Genomic DNA, 17,853 nt, shown 5'->3' on the forward strand with positions numbered 1-17,853 from the left:
ATAAATTCCTTATATATTTTGGATATTAAACTGTTTTCTCATATATCATTTGCAATATCTTCCCCCATTTGGCAGGTTGTCTTTTAGTTTTGATGACTGTTTCCTTCACTGTGCAGAGCTGTGTGTATGTGCATTCAGAGCTTTTTATCTTGATATAGTCTCCACAATTTATTTTCACTTTTGTTTCCCTACCCTCAGGACACATATCTAGAAAAATGTTGCTATGGCCACCATTAGAGAAACTGCTGCCTGTGCTCTTTTTGAGGATTTATATGGTTTAAAGTTTCACATTTACATCTTTGATCCGTGTTGAGTTTGTATATGGCATAAAAAAGTGGTCCAGTTTCATTCTCTTGCATGTAGCTGTGCAGTTTTCCCCATACCATTTTTTGAAGAGAATGTCTTTTTCCTATTGTCTATTTTTGCCTCTTCTGTCAAAGGTTAATTGACCATTATTCCTGGGCTCTCTATTCGGTTCCATTGATCTGTGTCTATTTTTGTGCTAATACCATACCATTTTGATTAATACAGCTTTGTAGTATACCTTGAAATCAGTGATAGTGATACTTCCAATTTTGTCATTCTTTTTCAAGACTGCTTTGGCTATGATATGATAGGGTCTTTTGTAGTTCCATACTAATTTTAAAATTATTTGTTCTGGTTCTGTGTTTAAGGATACCAATACCAAATGCTGTTGGTATTTTGATAGGGATTGTGTTCAATTTGTAGACTGCTTTGGTAGCGTGGAAAACTGAACAATATTTGTTCTTCTAATACACAAGCATGATAGAACAAATGAGTATCTTTCCATTTGTTCGTGTTATCTTCAATTTCTTTCATCAGTATTGTATACTTTTCAGAGTACAGGTCTGAACATCCTTGGCTAAGTTTATTCCCAGGAATTTTATTATTTTTGGTGCAATTATAAATGGGATTGTTTTCTTAATTTCTCTTTATGCTACTTCACTATTAGTGTGTAGAAATGGAATGGACTTGTGTATACTGATTTTGTATTATGCAACCTTAATGAATTCATTTATCAGTTCTAGTAGTCTTCTGGTGGAGTCTTTAGGGTTTTCTATGTATAGTATTGTGTCATCTGCAAATAGTGAAAGCTTTACTTCCTACTAATTCAGATTCCTTTTATTTCTTTTTCTTCTCTGTTGTGGCTAGGTAGGACTTCCAGTACTATCTGAATAAAAGTGGTAAGAGCGGACATCCTTGTCTTATTCCTGACCTTAGGAGAAAAGCTCAGTAGTTTTTCTCCGAGTATGATCTTAGATGTGAGTTTTTCACATGTGGTCTTTATTATGTTGAGGTACGTTCCTTATAAGCCTACTTTGTTGAGGATTTCTATTATGAATGGATGTTTTACTTTGTCAAATACTTTTTCTGCAGCTTTTGAAATTATCATGAGGTTTTATTGTCTCTTGTTAATGTGATGTATCACACTGGCTGATTTGTGAATACTGAACCATACAGCATTCCGGAAATAAATTCCACTTGATAGGTGGTGAATGATTTTTTCAATGTGTTGTTGGATTCAGTTTGCATATGTTTTGTTGAGAATTTTTGCATCTATGTTCGTAAGAGATATCAGCCTGTAGCAGCACCCTTTTTATGAGGTCTTGAACTGGTTTTGGTATCAGGATAATGCTAGCTATATAGAATGAATTTGGAAGCTTCCTTTCTCTTCTATTTTTTGGAAAAGTTTGAGAATGGGTATCGACTCTTCATTAAATGTTGGGTAGGATTCCCCTGTGAAGCTGTCTAGTCCCAGACATTTGTTAATTGGGAACTTTTTGATTATTGATTCAATTTTATGCTGTTCTGTTTTTGCAGAAAAAATTGTTTCTGTTTAAATTTTCTATTTCTGCTTCAGTTTGGGGAAGTTATTTGTTTCTAGGAACTTACCCATTTCTTCGAGGTAACCCATTTGCTGCCATGTAATTTTTCATAATATTCTCTTACAATCCATTCTATTTCCATGGAATTGGTTATGATTTCTTCTCTTTCATTTGTGATTTTGAGTTCTTTCTCTCTCTCCTTTTTTTATGAGTCTGGCTAGAGGTTCATAAATTTGGTTGATTTCAAAGAACCAGTTCCTGCTATTACTGATCTTAGTTTCTATAACATTTATTTCTGCTCTGATCTTTGTTATTGACTTCCTTCTTCTGGATTTTGGGGTTTTTTTTCCTAGCTTCTTGAGGTAGGCCTGTGTTGCTATAAACTTCCCTCTTTTAAAAAAAAAAAGACTTATTCATGAGAGACACAGAGAAAGCAGCAGAGACACAGGCAGAAAAAGGCTCCCTAAGGGAGCCTGCAGGGGCCTGATGCAGGACTCGACCCAAGGACCCCGACCAGAGCCAAAGGCAGATGCCTAACCACTGAGCCACCTAAGTGCCCCTATAAAATTCCCTCTTAGAACTACTTTTGCTTCATCCCAAGCATTTTGGACTCTCCTGTTTTCATTTTATTTCTCTACACACGATTTTTAAATTTCTTCTTTGATTTCTTGGTTGATCCATTCATTGTTTTGTACTATGGTATCTGACCTCCATGTATTTCTGGTCTTTCCAAACTTTTTTTCTTGTGGTTGATTTCTAGTTACATAGCATTGTGGTCAGAAAAGATGATGACTTTGAGTGGCTAAAGTCATCATCTTTTTAATTTGTTGAGACTTGTTTTGTAGCCTAATATTCTGTGCTTGATTGAAAAGAACGTGTATTCTGCTGTTTTAGGATGGAATGTTCTGAGTACATCTGTTAAACCCATCTGGTCCAGTGTGTCATTCAAAGCCTCTGTCTTCTTGTTGACTTTCTGTTTGGATAATGTGTCCATTGATGTAAGGGGTGTAAAAGTCCCCTACTATTATTGTATTACTACTGATTACTTCCTTTATGTTATTAGCTACTCTATGTATTTGGGTGCTCTCACGTTGTTGCACAAATATTTACAATTGTTTTATCTTCTTTTTAGACTACTTCCTTTACTTATTATGTAGTACTCTTCTTTGTCTTTTGTTACATCTTGTGTTTTTTTAAGATTTTATTTATTTGAGAGAGAGACTGTGAGCAAGAAAGAGCATAAGCCAGGAGGAGAGGCAGAGGGAAGGCAGAAGCAGATTCCCCACTGAGCATGGGGATCAATCCCAGGATCCAGGGATCATGACCTGAGCCAAAGGCAGACACTGAACCAACTAAGCCACCAAGTCATCTTATAGTCTTTGTTTTATTTATTTTTTAAAGATTTTATTTATTTATTCATGAGAGGCAGAGACACAGGGAGAGGGAGAAGCAGCCTCCATGCAGGAAGCCCGATGTGGGACTCAATTCCAGGACCCCAGGATCACACCCTGAGCCAAAGGCAGATGCTCAACCACTGAGCTACCCAGGTGTCCATAGTCTTTGTTTTAATGTCCATTTTGTCCAAATATAAGTACTGCCACCCTGGCTTTCTTTTGACATTTATTTATACAATAAATGTTTTTCCGCCCTCTCAATCTGTATGTCTTAGGTCACAAATGAGTGTCTTATAGGCAGCATACAGATAGGTCTTGTTCTTTTTTCTTTTAATCCATTCCTATGTCTTTTGATTGGAGCCTTTAGTCCATTTACATTCAAAATAATTATTGATAGGGGTGTGACTGAGCATGTGACTCTTGATTTCAGCTTGGGTCGTGATTTCAGGGTTCTGGAACTGGGCTCCAGGATGGCCTCTGCACTCAGCAAGGGGTCTGCTCTCCCTCTCCCCACTTTCCACATACAGACATGCAGTTAGATATATAAACCTTTAAAAATATATATATTCAAAGAAATCATCACCATTTTTATAGTTGTTTTGTGTTTTTGTAGTTCTTCTCTAATCCTTTCTGCTCTTGCTCTTTTTCATGATTTGCTAGCTTTCTATAGAGTTATCTTTGGATTCCTTTCTCTTTATTTTTTGCATATTTGTTACTGGTTTTTGATTTGTGGTTACCATTAGGTTTATATATAACATCTTCTGCATATAAGACTGTATTAAGTTGATGTTCACTTAAGTCTGAATAAATGGAACTCTTCATCCCCCACCCCCCGACCTTTTAGGTATATGGTGTCTTATTTTACATCATTTTATTTTGTGAATCCCTTGCCTGATTTTTTTTTTTAAACAGATATACTTATTTTACTGCTTTTGTGTTTCTATTTTTCTTACTCTTGCTTATCATATTTCCTTTCCACTCAGAGTCCCTTTTATCATTTCTTGTAAGGCTGGTTAAGTGGCCATGAACTCCTTTAGCTTTTGCAGTCTGAGAAACTCTCTCTTCTTCTGTTCTAAGTGATTGCCTTGCTGAATAAAGTATTCATGGCTTTTTAAAAATTGTTCAACATTTTGAGTCAATCAGGCCACTGCCTTCTGGCCTTCAAGTTTCTGCTGAAAAATCCACCCATAGCCTTCTGGGTTTTCCTATGTATGTAACATTCTTCTCTTGCACTTTTAAAATTCTCTCACTACTTTTTGCCATTTTAATTACTATGCATCTTGGTATGGACCTCCTTGGGTTGACTTTGTTGGAGGAATCTCTGCCTCCTGATCTGGATATGTTTTCTTCCCCAGTTTAGAGCAGTTTTCAGCTATTATTTCTTCAAGTAAATTTTCTGCCCCTTTTCTCTTTCTTCTTCTTCTGGGATCCCTATAATGTGAATATTATTACAACTGATGGAGTCACTTAGTTCCCTAATATTCATTTTCATTTTGTGTTTTTTTTCCTCTCACCTGCACGGCCTCTACTTTCCATTATACAGTCTTCTAGATTGTTAATGTGCTCCTCTTTCCTCTAGCTTCTATTTATTCCATCCAGTGTATTTTTTATTTCACTGTGTTTTTCATCTCTGATTGTTTCTTTTTTTTTTTTTTTTTTTTATCTCTTTAAGGGTCTCATGTCCTCTACTCTTTTCTCAAGTCTAATATCAGATATATTACTTATAACCATTTGGTTTAGCTCTTGTTCTGTGATTCTGTCCTGTTTATTTGGGAAATATTCCTGGGTCTCCTCACTTTGTCTAACTCTTTGTGTATCTGTTTCTGTGTGTTAGAAGTCAGCTTTGCCTCCTGCTCTTGGAAGTAATGGCCTTATGATGAAGAGGTCCTACAGTGCTGTTCAGTGCAATGTCCCCTGTCCACCAAAAACTGACACTTTAGGGGGTGTCTCCTATGTATGTTGCCCATGCCCTGCTCTTTTGTCCCGGTCACTTTTTTCCTTCAGTCCAGTCATCTGCAGAGGTTCTCTTTGCCTGCTGTGGGCAGTGTTTAATCCCCAGCTGAGGTAGTACACAGTTTTAACAAGTTGTACATTGGTCTGCTTGCAAAATGAGACCTGCTACAGCTGCCACCCCCACCCAGGATGAGGCGCTGGTCTGGGCAGATATGCAAAGTGGATAAGGATGCAATTTTAACAATGTGCACCTAGGGCTTCAGTAAGGCGTCCCACACTGCCTACCAAGACCAAGGCCCTACAAAACTTCTAGGTTAGGAGATGCAGAGTTTGCAAGGTTTGCACTGGTCTCCTGGGGGAAGGGACCCATAGTGCTAGGACTGAAGTGAGGGAGCTGAGGTAAGTGTGATTGGAAAGGCAAATCCACTGAACTATGGGGGATGGGGACCGTGTAAGCAGGTTAGAAAGTGAATGTTGGGAGCAGTGCTGATTCACACAGGTGGCAGTATGTTTATGCTGGGGAGGGAGATGGTGCCTGCCAGCTCCTTTGTTCCTAGAAAGAACCCTTAGCAATCACTGTGTCTCAGGAACACTCTACAAAATAAGTAAAGTACTCTACCTCCCAATATATCCCATGTGTTTTTCAAACTGTTGCTTCTACACTGTAACTCTTAAAGTCCTGCTATCTCTTTAAGGGTAGGGATTCAGCTTCCTATCACCCTCCAGGCTCTCTCGGAGTCAAGCTCACTGATTTTTAACATTCCAGGCTTTAATTCCTACTGGTTGCATGAACTTATACAGTTTGGCTCCTTTCTTTCAACACCCAATGTTAAAGGGATTTGTCTTTACCCATGTGATATTCTACTTTTCCCCATTCTCTTAGCTGTTGGCTCCCTGCCCCTATGGATGGCCACACTCCATTTAGCTTCCCACTGCCTCTCTCCCCTTCTACCCTCTTCATTGTAGCCTCTTCTCTACCTTTAATTGTGGAGTTTGTTCTACCATTTTCAACTCATTTTCTGGGTTATTTATGCTGGTGTGAGAGTTATTTTGTTGTATTAGTAGAATGAGCTTAGGGTTCTCTTACATGTTCTCAGCCTCTCCTGCATACCACAAACTATTTGGTTGTTTTTAGTTTTTATTTGAATTCCAGTTAGTTAAAGAACAATGTGATATTAGTCTCAGGTGTACAATATAGCAGTTTAACATACTTTTAAGATAATGTTCTTCAATCAAAAAATGAAGTTAATTATTCCTTCCTCTATGGGCACCTGGGTGGTTCAGTCAGTTGAGCATCCAACTCCTGGTGTCAGCTCAGGTCATAATCTCAGGGTTGTTAGATTGAGTTCCATGTCAGGCTGTGCTCAACAAAGAATCTGCCTGAGATTCTCTTTCTCCTTCTTTGCCCCTCCCCCATGTATAAAGTAAATAAATCTTTTTAAAAAGCAATAATTCTTTCCTGTATATATCTAAAGTAATCTATTGTGATAACCAAAAAACAGTATGCCCTGTGCCTGCTTCCGCAGCACATACACACACACAAACAAATATGCTCTTTTCTATGAGCTATTATATGGAGATGTACATCCTTATTTTATATTAACTTTTAAGAAGTTTAAAATAGAAACATTTCAAAAATGCTAGTACAAACTATATTTTAAAATATGCTAAAACTTTAAAGAAAAGTCATTTCTGCACTATTTTATTAATTTTAGCTTATTTCTGAGAGTTAATTCTTCATAGTATTTTCTTAATACTAAAAAGCCCTACCTGAAGAGTTTGCATAGTTACAAGGTTCCGGGGGGGGGGGGGGGTATTTTAAAGATTCATTTATTTATTTATTCATGAGAGACACAGAGGCAGAGACATAGACAGAGGGAGAAGCAGGTTCCCTGTGGTAAGCCTGATATGGGACTCATTATCAGGACCCTGAGCCAAAGACAGATGCCCAAACACTGAGCCACACAGGCCTCCCGGTTCCAGAAAAATCTTAGTATCGTTAAGTCCTTACAGACAGTTCTCTTTATATCCAAATCTCTGGTGAGTTCATCCTTCTGACTCAAGTAAGGTTTTAACCTATTTTCCAACTAGCCCACTCTAAGTTTTTGCTTTCCTGAACAAAAAGGAGGAGGAGGAGGAGAAGAAGGAGGAGAAGAAGAAGAAGAAAACTGCAATGAACATTTCTACATCTCAGTGTGAACCTTAATGACTGTCATTTCCTAGTCATTTTAATTCTCTTAACAACATTCAAAATGTCCAGGAAACAATTCAAAATTATTCAACAAAAAACCAGGAAAATCTCCAACTCGCATGGAAAAGACAACTAAATGATACTAACTAGCCCCAAGATGACCCAGATGTTCAAGTTATCAAACAAAAATTTTATTATTTTTTTTAAGAATTTATGTATTTATTGAACAGAGAAAGAGAGCACAGGCCCAAGCACAAGCAGAGGACTGGCTGAAGGAGAGGGAGAAGTAGGCTCCCCAGCAAACAGGGAGCCTGACTCAGAGCTTGATCTCAGGGATCATGACGTGGGCTGAAGGCACCTGCTTAACTGATTAAGCCACCCAAGTGTCCCTCTGTTAGCAATTCTTATACAGCAGTTCTATTACCTAGTTGCTGAAAGCTATTTTCACTTTCACTGGATGTAGAATTCTAGGTTGTCAGGTTTTTTCTTTCAGATCTTGAATATATGCTACTGTCTTCTAGTCTTCATGATTGATGATGAGAAGTCTGCCCCTCCCCCCACTCTCTTGCACTCTAAAATATTTTTAAAAATCTGAAGAAATAATGGTTGAAACCTTCTCAAATTGGACAAAATATGTAAAACTAAAGATTCCTCTCTCTGCTCATGCATGCACACACACTCTCTCTCAAATAAATATTTTTAAAAAGAATTGCTAAGATAGAAATAGTATAGATAGAAATTATATAGATAGAAATCTATACAGGGGTAACATTTCCAATAATCCACTTAAGAGGATAAAAAACTTATTCCAAATAAACTGTATAGATTTCTATCTTCCTGCCTCCCTTTTTGTTATTGTTGACTTGGATGTTACATTTCTCTTCATCAAAGCACCATTAGGCAATGTTATATTTTCACTTTAATATGTATCTTATACTCTCGTGAGCAATCACTGAAGAAACTATACAGACACAAGATTACCATACTAAGGAATTTTAAAGTGGTATACTAAACAATGTATAAATAACCCCAAAGACAGAAAAGGGGAAAGAGAATAATGAAAAACAGAAAACTAACACAAAACAAATTACTGAACTAGTAAACCTAAATCCAAATATATCAATAATGACAATAAATGTAAATGGTCTATAGATACTAATGAAGAGATAGACTGTCTGAAAAGATTTTAAAAATCCAATTATATGGTGTCTACAAATAACTCACTTTAAATATAATGACATGGGTAGCATAAAAGGATAAGAAAATATCTATCAAAAAAAAAAAAGAAAATATCTATCATGCAAACTAATAAAAAAAGCTTTGCTGACTATGTTAATATCAGATAAAGTAGACTTTAAGGGAAAAAAGAGAGAGAGACAAAGTGATATTACACTATGATAAAAGGGTCAATTTACTAAGACACAAGTATCCCAATGTGCACCTACTAACAGAGCTTAAAAAAACATGTAATGAAAATTCACAGAACATGAAAGGAAAACAGACAAATTACAATTATACTTGATGACTTCAACACTCTTCTTTAAGTAACAGAACTAGTAGAAGGACTAGTAAGGATATAGAAGAAACAGACATCTTCAACCCACTGGATCAAATTATATTTACACAACACTCTACTTAACAGTAGAATACAAATCCTTGTCAAATGAACACAGAACATTTACAAAAATAGGTCATATACTAAATCATAAAACAAACCTTGACAAATTTAAAAGAACACAAACTATGTTCTCTGACCATAACAGAATTATTATTATTTTTTAAGATTTATTTATTAATGAGAGACAGAGAGAGAAAGAGGAAGAGACACAGACAGAGGGAGAAGCAGGATCCATGCAGGGAGCCTGACATGGGACTCGATCCTGGGCCTCCAGGATCATACCCCGGGCTGAAGACAGAGCCAAACCGCTGGGCCATCAGGGCTGCCCTAACCATAACAGAATTAAACTAGAAATGAAGATTACTGGAAAATCTCCAAATACCTAGAAATTAAACAATATACCTGTAAGCAGGGAGGAAAATATACTTTAAAAATTAAACTGTCAAAAAAAAAAAAAAAAAACCAACATGGGGTGCCTAGGTGGCTCAGTTGGTTAAGCATCTGCCTTCAGCTCAGGTCATGATCCCAAGGTCCTAAGACTGAGCCCCACATCAGGCTCCCTGCTCAGTGGGGAGCCAGCTTCTCCCTCTCCCTCTGCCACTCCTCCTGCTGCTTCCCCTACTTGTGCATATGCACTCTGCCTCTCTCTCAAATAAATAAAATCTTAAAAAAAAAAAAAAAAGACAACAGGCTCAAAGTGGAATCACTTGTGCTAAACCCACATCACCAAACCAAGACTTAATACCAGTCTAGCTGCAGTTTGGGTTTTCCCCCAGGAATATAACCTTAACCAGTCAGCCTCGATTACCTAGTCAGTAATTTGCCTGATAGACCCCTGCTGTTCCCCTCCCACCCCATCCCTGCCGTTGCTGCCAAAGAAAGGTAACCTTGCCTGCAAAAAACCCAGCTCTTAGCTAGGATAACTTCCTTGTCCTATCTCCTTCTGCCAGTAAAAGTCTTCCCTTTTGCACAGCCATTTGTAGCTCCTTTCTATTAGATACAATACTGCCCAATTCATGAATTGTTGAATAAAGCTAATAAAATCTTTAAAATTTACCAGTTGAATTTTGTTTTTTTAACAAACCAAAGCTAGGTTTTTGAAAACATAAATAAAACTTATAAATCTCTAGTGAGAATGACAAAGAAAAAAGGGAAGACACAAATTGCCAACATTAGTAATCAAAGAATAAACTACAGCCCCTCAAAGACATTTAGAAGTTGATAATAAGATAATATTATGAAAAACTCAAAAGGTACATAAATTCAAAAATTGAGAGGAAATAAACCAATTCCTCAAAAATCACACACACACACACACACACACACACACACTCACAAAATATCTCCCACAAGGTGAAAGAGACAATCTCAATGTTCCTAAAACCATCAAGGAAATAGAATATTTTTAAAACTGTCCTAAAAAGATATCTCTACATCCAAATTATTTCAGTGACAAATTCTACAACATGTTTAAAGATGTAAGAAATGAAAACCAACTCTACACAATGTCCTCCAAAAACAATAGGAGGGAATACTTTCCAACTCACTTTATGGAGCTAGCATTACCCTTATAAGACTATCATGAAAGAGGGGATCCCTGGGTGGTGCAGCGGTTTGGCGCCTGCCTTTGGCCCAGGGCGCGATCCTGGAGACCGGGGATCGAATCCCACATCCGGCTCCCTGTGCATGGAGCCTGCTTCTCCCTCTGCCTATGTCTCTGCCTCTCTCTGTGACTATCATAAATAAAAATAAAAATTAAAAAAAAAAAAAGACTATCATGAAAGACCAAACAAAAAGAAAACCGCACCCCAATATCCTTTTTTTTCTTTTTCCAATATCCTTTTTGAATATAGATGAAAGTCAAAGAAGAAATAACAAGGGACATTAGAAAATACTTTTAGAGAAATGAAAATGAAAACACAACATTAGAACTTATGGGATATAGCAAAAGCAGTGCTCAATAGGAAATTTTCACTGTGAATGCCCCCTCCACCTCACACCATATATACAAATTAACTCAAAATGTATAAATGACCTAAACAAAAGAGCTAAAACTATAAACTCTTAGAAGAAAACAAGGTAAATCTTAATGACTTTGGATTTGACAATGGATTCGTAGTTATGACACCAAAAGCACAAAAGAAAAAAACTGGATTTCAACAAAATCAAAAACATTTATGCAAAGAACGTTATCAAGAAAGTAAAACAACAACAACAACAACAACAACAAAAAGAAAGTAAAACAACTACAGAAGGGAAGAAAGTATATGCAAATCCTGTAACTGATAAAGGTCTGGTATCCAGAAGATATAAAGAACTGTTGCAATTCAACAACAAAGATCACCCAATTAAAAAAATGGGGAAAGAACTTTAACAGACATTTCTTCAAAGATATATAAAGAAAAAGCCAATAAGCACATAAAAAGATGCTCATAAACATTAGTCATTAGGAAAATAAAAATCACAATGAGTTACCTCCCACCTACTGGGAGGGCTATTATTTATTTATTATTTTTTTAGGAGGGCTATTATTAAACACACACACAGAAAATAACAAGTGTTGGGGAGAATATGAAGACACTCTCATGCATTGCTGGTGAGAATGTAAAATGATGCAGCTGCTGTACCAAGTTTGCTAGTTCTTTAAAAGAATAAACAACTACAAAGAATTATCATATGACCTGACAATTCCACTCCTAGGTATACGCACAAAAGAAATGAAAACAGGTACCCGAATACTTGTACACCAATATTCCGAGCAGCACTATTTACAATAGCCAAAAGTTACAAGTAACCCCCAAATGTCCATCAATGGATGAATGGATAAATAAATTGCGGTATACAAAGGCAATGTAAAAGACAACAGATACAGCGATCCCTGGGTGGCGCAGCGGTTTGGCGCCTGCCTTTGGCCCAGGGCGCGATCCTGGAGACCCGGGATCAAATCCCACGTCGGGCTCCCGGTTCATGGAGCCTGCTTCTCCCTCTGCCTGTGTCTCTGCCTCTCCCTCTCTCTCTCTGTGACTATCATAAATAATAAAATAAAAATTTTTTAAAATATATTTAAAAAAAAAAAAGACAACAGATACAAAACAGGGATTTAAGTCTAGAGTTTGGGTGCAAAACTGCCTGAATGTATGTGCAAGATTTTTTACTGAAGTTAGAGAACTCCAGCCATGTGGCATCTGTAGACATTGGATGAAGTTAAGATGGCATCTGTTTTCCCTCACCCCTTTAAAAAGAAAAGGGATATTAAAACCTTAGGCTTTGGGCTATGGGGGTGGCTCAGTGGTTTAGTGCCTGCCTTTGTTGTGATCCCGGGATCCTGGGATCGAGTCCTGCATCAGGCTCCCCAGAGCGAGCCTGCTTCTCCCTCTGCCTAGGTCTCTATGTCTCTCACGAATAAATAAATAAAATCTTAAAAAACAAAACAAAACAAAACCTCAGGCCTTTATATTATTTTGATATACCTTTGACAAACTTTTAGTTTCTTTACAGGATTGTTACTGATTAGGGTTTCCAAGTTTTCTTGAGTTGATTTTGGCAACTTAGATTTTCATATAATTGTCTATTGCAACTAAATTTTCAAATCCCCCTTTTGACTAAAGGAGTTAACAAAATACCTGTATTCATATACTTCCTATCCTACATACACACAACACAGAAAAGAATCAACAAATGAACAGATTGAAATGGCACATTAATGGACTGAAAAATGTCCAATTTTCTTTCTACCTTCACAGAAGAGGATAAATGTCAATTTCCCTAATAAATCAAAATATTTAAAGGAAAGCAGAATTTTTGCTTTTTCTATTATTATTTTTCATTTATTTGAGAGAACTCCTGTGCATATTCTCTCTTGGAAAGAAGTAAAATCTCTTTTAAAAAATTAAAAAATAGGGATGCCTGGGTGGCTCAGTGGTTTAGCGCCTGCCTTTGGCCCAGGACGTGATTCTGGAGTCCCAGGATAGAGTCCCATATCGGGCTGCCTGCATGGAGCCTGCCTCTCCCTCTGGTTGTGTCTCTGCCTCTCTTCTGTCTCTCATGAACAAATAAATTTTTTTTAAAAAAATTAAAAAATAAAAAACAAAACCCAAAAGGTTCTCTATATCAAAAATATTCTGGGCACTGATTAAATGTTCTTTATTTTTTCCCAATATAAAGAATATAGCCAATACAACTTACATATCAATACAGCAAAAATTTATATAATTTTTAAAAATGACAGCAAAAGAACTCAACAGCTCAAATGGCCAGATTCACTTTTCTGCTTATCTTTGATTATTTCCAGCCTCAACTTATTTAATGGGCATTAAATACAGCTGGAGAGAAATAAAATGGAAGACAGTGTCAGCAGCATGACAACTCTGTGAACAAATTAAACTCTACTATCATACACTTTTTTTTTTAAGATTTTATTTATTTATTCATGAGAGACAGAGAGAGAGAGAGAGGCAGAGACACAGGCAGAGGGAGAAGCAGGCTCCATGCAAGGAGCCTGATGTGGGACTCGATCCTGGGTCTCCAGAATCACACCCTGGGCTGAAGGTGGCGCTAAACCACTGATCCACCAGGGCTGCCCTATCATACACTTTAAAATGACTTTTTATATTAGTCATTTTAAAGTCCACCAATAGTTGGCTAACATGAACAAATTCAGAAATAATACACAGAATCTATTGATAGTGGTTACAAATGAGAAACAAGGTCTGTCAGAATGGAAGTTAAAATTACCCTTCCTTGTACATGATTTTGTATTTTTTAAGACTTTGGGCAGTTTTCAATAAAAAAACTAGTTATAAATTTTTAAAATTATATTATGAAGTTAAAATAATGATAGATAAATAAATAAATAAATAAATAAATAAATAAATAAATAAATAAATAAAGTGTGATGAGTCCATGTAGTCACTCTACTAAGTTTTGTGGTGGAGTTTTTGTTTTTTTGTTTTTTTTTTTTTGCATAACAAGACCAAGTTTTAACCAGGTAAAGAATTTATCTCATTAAAGCTAACTTTATATGATTAAAGCTATATTCAGGGATGCCTGGGTGGCTCAGCAGTTGAGTGGCTGCCTTTGGCTCAGGGCATGGTCCTAGAGCCCAGGGATCGAGTCCCACATCGGGCTTCCTGCATGGAGCCTGCTTCTCCCTCTGCCTATGTCTCTGCCTCTCTCTCTCTCTCTCTACCATAAATAAATGAAAATTAAAAAAAAAAAAATAAAAAAAAAAAAATAAAAGCTATATTCAAATATAAAGGTTAAAGATAAAATCTGCTTACTGAAGTTTTATTTAAGTAAGACTTTAAGAAAGTAATATTTCTAAAGAAATAGTCACATATCAGATAAATCTGATTCTTCTAGAATATTTTGTAAGTTATTCTTGGTGGATCCAGTTTATGTCATCCTGCTTTAAAATTTAAGGAAAATTTTCAATACTAATACACCCTTCCGTGTATTTTATGATCTTATGCATATTTTAGAAATAAACCAGGTAACTATGGATCGCCCAACAAAAAAACAGCCCCAAATGAAGATGTTTTGACATTTATAAGGATCCACCCATCACTCTACATCTAACATTCTAAACTTAAGTTTTCTATTTTGCAAGCAAAATACTGGTACTAAACCAATCCAGCCCGATTTCATCCACAGAATTCACACACACACACACACACGAGTCAAATATAGACATAAAAAAAAAAAAATCAGTTTGCTACTTTCCCTTCCTCCTTTCCCCAATATGATTGCTCCCAAGTAATCAATGTTAACACTTTGAGTCACGTTCTTCCGTATTTTTCTCTCTGCCTTTCTTATGTTCTTTTTAAAAACAAAACCGGTATTATATTTGATATAATTTACTTGGCAACTATCATTGTTTTGGTAATTTTGTGTTCAAGTTTGCTCAACCATGTATTAAGACATTTATATTCTGGTTGTTGGCACATTTTGCTCAACAATGCAGCAGTACACAATAGTTATACACTTACACATTTACCGGGGCTTTTATTTTTGTGGGATTGATTCCCTGAAGGGCAATTGCTGAATCAAAAATGTGGACACAGACACACAGTTTTTAGAATTTCAGACTTTATTTATTCATTCATGAGAGACATACAAAGAGAGGCAGAGACAAAGGCAAAGGGAAAAAGCAGGCTTCTCAATCCCTGGACCCGGGATCATGTCCTGAGCTGAAGGCAGATGCTCAAATGCTGAGCCACCCAGGCATCCTTAAAATTTCTAATAAATATTAACATATACTTTTACAAAAAGGCTTTAGAAATTCTCAATCTTCTCTCTCTCTCTCTCTTTTTTTTTTTTTTTTTAAGTAGCCTCCAGGTCCAACATTTGGGGCTTGAACTCCACATCCTAAGATGAAGACCTGGGTGGAGATTAATAGTTGGAGGCATAACTAACCGAGCCAGCCATTGAGCATTCCTAGAAATTCTCAATCTTTAATCAGTACCTGTATCTCAGTCCTACCAGTAACTCAGTCTTATTCCCAAACAGGTGTTGATAGCATACTGATTTTCTTATATTTTAGCTAGCACATGTTTTTTTTTTTTTTTTTTTTTTTGCTATCACACCAATGGAAAAACAATAATCTTGCTGTCAATACTAACTTTCTAATGAGATTATCTACTCAGATATTATGAATCTGCAATGTCTCCTTTTATGAATTATAGGTTTATATCATTTGTCCATTTTTATTTTTTATGTTTTTACAAAATATTTTATTTATTTATTCACGAGAGACACAGAGACAGAGGCAGGAGAAGCAGGCTCCCTGCAGGGAGCCCCATGTGGAACTTGATCCCAAGACCCCCAGGATCATAACTTGAACCAAAGGCAGACGCTCAATCACTGAGTCACCCAGGTGCCCCATCTTTAGTCCATTTTCAATGTAGTGTCATTTTCTTATCAATTTGTGAGAGCTCTCTGTATATTAGAATTGTTAATCCTTTGTTAAGTGTCAGTTTCTCCATTGCATATCACATTTTGCCTTTTATGTGCACTGTTTTCTTACAAAAATCCTTAATTTTTATATATTCAACTGTGTCAATCTTTTCCTTTACACTTTTTGGATTTCCTAACTTGCTTATTAGTTCTACTCCATCTCCCAAATTGAGAAAAGCACTAGAGCTTCCTAGTGGCAAAAAGAGCATGGACTTTGTGGTCATAATACTTTGGATTAAATCTTATTTCACCACTAACTAGTTGTGAATACACGGGCAAGTTTCTTTTTTTTTTTTTTTTTTAATTTTTATTTATTTATGATAGTTACAGAGAGAGAGAGAGGCAGAGACACAGGCAGAGGGAGAAGCAGGCTCCATGCACCGGGAGCCCGATGTGGGATTCGATCCCGGGTCTCCAGGATCGCACCCTGGGCCAAAGGCAGGCGCCAAACCGCTGCGCCACCCAGGGATCCCCACGGGCAAGTTTCTAATTTGTTTCCTCAACTACAGAATGGGAATGATGACAGAACCTACTTAAAAAGGTGAGTTAGGTGAGAGATTAATAGATGTCAAAACATTAGAACATATAGAATTACTCAAAATGGTTGGAATTACTATTTTAATTTGGATCTAGAATTAACAATTGTCCTCAAACTTTAACATGCACAGAATCACTAAAACAGCTTGGTAAAATATAGATCGGAGAGCCTCATGCTCAGAGTTTCTAATTAAGTCTGTAGTAGGGTCCGCATTTTTAAAATAGGGTTCCAGGCAATGCTGATGCTGCTGGTTGTGGCCACCTCACTTTCAGAACCACTTATTTAGAATTAAAAGAATGTTTCTTAATCTCTAAAAAGTTAATATTACAGCATATGGGCTTAGTTTCCTATAGATGTTGATTTCCAATTTTATATAATTACATCTCCTTTATGTACAGATAATGTACATGGGATATACATCTATTTTGGTTCATGTCTGAAAATACCTTGGCCTGGTATGGGATTCTTAAACACATATTTTCCTCCATGTTGCTATGCTAATGTTGACTTATCTTTCCTTTCTATTCTGTTTATAAGTTTCTGTCATCTGTATCCCTGATATTTAAAAATCTCATGAGGAAATGTATCTTTTGCTTGTTATTAGGTCTTTCTTCCACTCAGAGATATAGTTACCTATTAACTTTTTACTTTTCTATCTGCTTTCTTCCTTCTAGAAATCCCTTAATTCATGTATTAGATTTCTTGAGTATATTCTAACTCACATTTTTACTGATGAATTCCATATCTGTGTATTTTTCCTCTTTTCATTGTCAAATACTGGTTCATCACTATGTACCCACCACTATTCTAGGCTCTAGCCACATAGCAGTGAAAAAAATCCCTGCCCTCGCAGAGTATATACATTCCGCAGAGTAGATACATTCCGATAGGGAACAAATAGGAAAACAAATATACCACTTAATTTCCAACAGTAAGTGCTTTGAAGAAAATTCAATCTAGATAAGGGAGAGAGGGTAGGGGAGAGGCTCTTTTGGAAAAAGCAGTTTGTGGTCAAGAAAGGTCTCAGTGGTGACATTTTAACAGATAAGAGAATGACTTCAGGAAGCTTGGGAGAATACCCCTCAGGCAGAGAAAAAAATAGCAACTACTGAGAAAAGTCCTAGGTCAGAAGTACACTTGGAGATCACAAAAAAAAAAAACAAAACAAAACAAAACAAAAAAACAGGAAAGCCAATGTAGCTGGTGTTAAGAAAATGCACTTAGTGCAAAACAACAGTTCGCAAACTTTCTGGAATCGCGTTACACTCTTAAAAATTCTTGACGATCTCTCTAAAAGCTTTTGGTTATGTAGGTTATATCTATGGATATTTGCCATATTAGAAAATAACATGCAGAAA

At 36.5% G+C, this 17,853-nt stretch overlaps 1 protein-coding gene across 9 annotated transcripts in view; it reads right to left on the minus strand.

Moving 5' to 3' along the window:
* The window catches only part of BRAF (B-Raf proto-oncogene, serine/threonine kinase), a 179,272-nt gene that overhangs the window by 124,771 nt on the left and 36,648 nt on the right, over window positions 1-17,853 (minus strand). The window lies entirely within an intron of this gene.

This window comes from Canis lupus, chromosome 15 (genome assembly GCF_048164855.1).
Source record: "Canis lupus baileyi chromosome 15, mCanLup2.hap1, whole genome shotgun sequence".
NCBI lineage: Eukaryota > Metazoa > Chordata > Mammalia > Carnivora > Canidae > Canis > Canis lupus.